At 37.1% G+C, this 4,035-nt stretch overlaps 1 long non-coding RNA gene across 2 annotated transcripts in view; it reads left to right on the forward strand.

Moving 5' to 3' along the window:
• Positions 1-990: 990 nt before the first annotated feature.
• LOC144228994 (uncharacterized) overlaps positions 991-4,035 on the forward strand; it is a 70,644-nt gene continuing 67,599 nt past the window's right edge. For both annotated transcript variants that reach the window (XR_013334322.1, XR_013334321.1), the window contains exon 1: positions 991-1,091. This is a non-coding gene — a long non-coding RNA (uncharacterized LOC144228994). The remainder of the gene's footprint in view (positions 1,092-4,035) is intronic.

Here is a 4,035-nt window from a genome sequence, read left to right on the forward strand (position 1 = left end):
GAAATAACCTAAGTGTCCATCAACTGACAAATGGATCAAGAAGATGTGGTATCTTTATACAATGGAATACTACATGGCAATGAGAAAGAATGAAATCTGGCCATGTGTAGCAACATGGATGGAACTTGTGGGTGTTATGAGGAGCGAAATAAGTCAGGCAGAGAAGGACAGATACCATATGTTTTCACATATAGGTGGATTAGGAGGAACTTAACGGAGGTCCATGGGGGAGAAGAAGGGGAAAAATAGTTGGGGAGAGGGAGGAAGGCAAACCATGAGAGACTCTTGAATACCGAGAACAAACTAAGGGCTGATGGGGGTTGGGGAGAGGGGAAAGGGGGTGATGGGCATGGAGGAGGGCACTTGTGGGGATGAGCACTGGCTGTTATAGGGAAACCAACTTGACAATAAACTATTTAAGAAAAAAAGTAACAAAATAAAAAGAAAGTTATCTTTTGTAATGTCCAAAAAAAAAAATAAGTGAAGTTATTCATATATTAAAGAGAAATGCTTAAGTGAATAGCTGGAGTCAGTATAAATTAAGATACGAAAACCTGATTGGCATATTTTTCAGTTACTATGGCTATGTGACAACTTGATAAATTAATGGTGTTCTGCTGTTGGATTCTGTGGGTCAGGAATTCAGATGAAGCACAGAGGGAATGGCTAGTCTCTTCTCCATGACGACTGGGGCCTCAGGAGGAAGACTCAAGCTGCAGGCTCTGGGCTAGAATCATTCTGAGACTCCTTCAGCCCCACATTTGGGGACTGATGCTAAATGTTAACTAGATCTCCAGCTCCTCTCTGTGTGAGCCTCTCCATTTGATTTCTCTACACAGGCTAGGTTGCCCTATCTCCCAGCATGGTGGCTGAGTTCCGAGATCAGGTGTCGTAAGAGAAAAAGTTCTATCTCCTCTTATGACCTAGACTTCTAGGTTATTTCTGTTGCATTCCATTGGATTGAAGCAACTCACTAAGGTTGGCCCATAACCTAGGGAAAGGAAGAAAGATGCCAGCTCTCAAAAGAGGAACGTCAACATCAGATTGTAAGAAAGCGACTTGGATGGCAATTATTGGTGTATTATTAAAAAGTAAGTCTGGTAAAATCCACACAAAACATATCTTTCTGCATTCTGGCCAAGTAATTATAACCCTTGTAGAGTAAACTATAAAAGAAATGTATTTTATTTAGTACTTTTTAATTCTCGTCTTCAAATGACTTTTTGTACTCATTCATTTCATGGTAATGTCTCATCTTCTGCATTTTCTCTGGCAATAATCACCTGGTAGGTAGTTAACTTTTGAAACTAAGACAAAATTTTCACCAAACATTTTTACGTATTGAATGGTTGCCCTGTAGCATATACGGCAACACATACTGGTTACTTTGCAATCAAAGTTGGTAGGAGATCCTCATATAATGAACTAACCTAGTCTTGTTAGATTATGCCAGTGTCCATCCATTCTCATTTCTGGAAAGACGCTCCTTATTTCTAAACCCTGCCCATTTTTAAGTCCTACTTCCTACTGAAGGCATCCTTCACTAGACTGAAGAGCTCAGGCCTGCTCTACATGTTTTATTCCCTTTTACTTCAACGTCACAGAGCTTATTTAACTCCTATCTGTTTAATTATTTTCTGGGTTTGTTCCTTATCTAAATTCTTAGCATCCTGGTGAGGGGCAGGAAGAGTCATATCTCCCCAACCTCCTTTTTTTTTTTTCCCCTCCCAATCGCACACTTTTACTAGTAGGGCGCTGAATATAAGACAATATCCTATAACTGACATCTTCCCTAATTGTAGCTGTGTCATACACAATTGGAAGGAAAAAAAAAATTATTTCATGGAGTAGGAAAGAGAAGAAGAGAACAGATAACGCCCTTATCCTTATGAAATAGTCACTGGTAAACAAATAAATTAAAAATTCATTTGAGAAGGAAAATAATTCTGAAAACATCTAATGAAAACATTATCACAACAAGCAGGATCTGATATTGAGAAGAAAGCGAACAGAATCTTCATGGAACTTCGTTCGGCCACATAGAACATTTAATGTAAAGCAGCCACTAAATCTTTTGAAAAGCTACAATCACTTCAGGATCATGGATTCCTTACCAGACAGGCTTCACCTGTCAGTTCATTTTTCTTACATTCACTCATTTTGTGCAGTTACGTAGACCATTCAAAACCTAAAGTGGCACAGAGGTTATTCAATACAATTTTTAAAAGCACCTGTTCAAATGGATCTGTGGCCTTTGATGTGATATCATGCAGTTTAACAAAGGGCAGAGTCTGGTTAACCCAGTCAACAGCCCTTGTCTATTTCATACTCGGGGACTGACACAGTCAGTCATGTCACCTTCCAAATCTTCCTTGGCACATTCTAGGTCATACTTTCCAATAAGTTTGGTGCAATACGGAAACAAAATAATCACCTAAAAATGGCGTGACAATCTTCCTCAGCAACATCTAATGTAAAATTCCATTTAAAATCAGGAAGAACTGATCTGAAGCCATTCTGACAGGTCATATAGATGGTTCATCCTCTGCTTTTGCAAATATGATCAGAAAGTGAGCCCTAACCTTTTTCTTCCATAGTCCTTTCACAAACAAGGCCCTAACCTCAAAGTCTTTTCCTTAGTTTCCTTTTCAGTTGAAAATGCTGTTTCTCATGACTAACATTAAAAAAAAAAAAAATGAGGTACATTTTAGTCATTGGTTTATAGATTTATATAGGATTGAAATAGTTTTTCCATTAGAAACTATTTCTAAAAACTTTGAAACTTCCAGAAAAAAAGGAAACATTATATTTGGAATCTGAATATGACTAAAATTTGAAAGGCTTTCCAGAACAATGCACTTGGGCTTAGATATCAAGGCTTTTGACCTTTGTTTTCAGGAAGGGCACTTACTGCCAGTTGTTCTTATCTAAAATCTGTTTGACAAGAACAGGCATCCAAAGATAAGAAGCAGTGAAACAGTTTCTCTGATGGCAAATTCCTGATTGCTATAGAAAGCTATTAAAAATACACAGCCTGGTAGGTTGGCTTACTTGAGAAGGGGAAAAGGGGGTGGAGTGGGAGTTCATATATGCTATAAAGTAGTCAGGGTGGGATATTCTCAGGATATAGTTTACAACAGAAGATGACATCTGTTTCTTCTATAAAAAATTTTTTGGCAAGTTCTAACTTGTTATATGACCTGTCCAACTTATTTGATCATAACTGATAAAAACTCTATCCTAGAATTCATGACAACTACAAGGATGATTTGATTTCTGGAGGTTCTCTTGTTTTTATACTTCTCTGCTGTCTTAATATAATGGTATCCTAGAAGCCTACACAAGGAGATTCTAGTAAAAATATATGGTAAAAACTTCAGCTTGTAATAAAGGGATTTTAATTCTTGGGCTCTCAGGGGTGACCTTATGGTTGATTCCATTATATTTTATGGTTTTGTTTTTGTTTGTTTTGTTATCTTGGATTGTGTTCAGATTTTATAGACATAGAAATTTACCTCATTTTTGTGTGGTGTAGCCAGTATCCTATTGCTGCCAATGGATGAGAAGGTCAATGTTAGTGTTAACTGACTTAACTACATTCACATAATGGGCTGTAATATAAAGCCAATACTAGTAAACTGGCTTGCCCCTTCCAATTTTTTCTTTCTTCTTCATCAAGCAGCATTCTTCACTGTTTTCTCATTGTACCTACATTTACATTTGTGGCTCCAAATATTCTAAACTTCATGGATCTGATATACACAGAAAAACAATAAAACACAAAATATGTATAAACAACAAATATTTATGAAGTGACTAACATATGTTTGACATCAAAGATCCAATGCAGATACAAGATTTGGAAAAACCAAGGCAAAGATTAGTCGGCAAAAAGAATATGATCCTCAATTCACCTCATCACCCTCTTAATTTTCTTTTCCTCATTGTGGATCAATTCACTACTGGCCCTGGGGTAATAACTTTAAAACCACTACATTTGTTTTCAGAAAATGAGGCTGAAGCTTTGTTGAGTGC

Source organism: Crocuta crocuta, unplaced genomic scaffold (genome assembly GCF_008692635.1).
Source record: "Crocuta crocuta isolate KB4526 unplaced genomic scaffold, BGI_CrCroc_1.0 scaffold546, whole genome shotgun sequence".
In the NCBI taxonomy this organism is placed as follows: domain Eukaryota; kingdom Metazoa; phylum Chordata; class Mammalia; order Carnivora; family Hyaenidae; genus Crocuta; species Crocuta crocuta.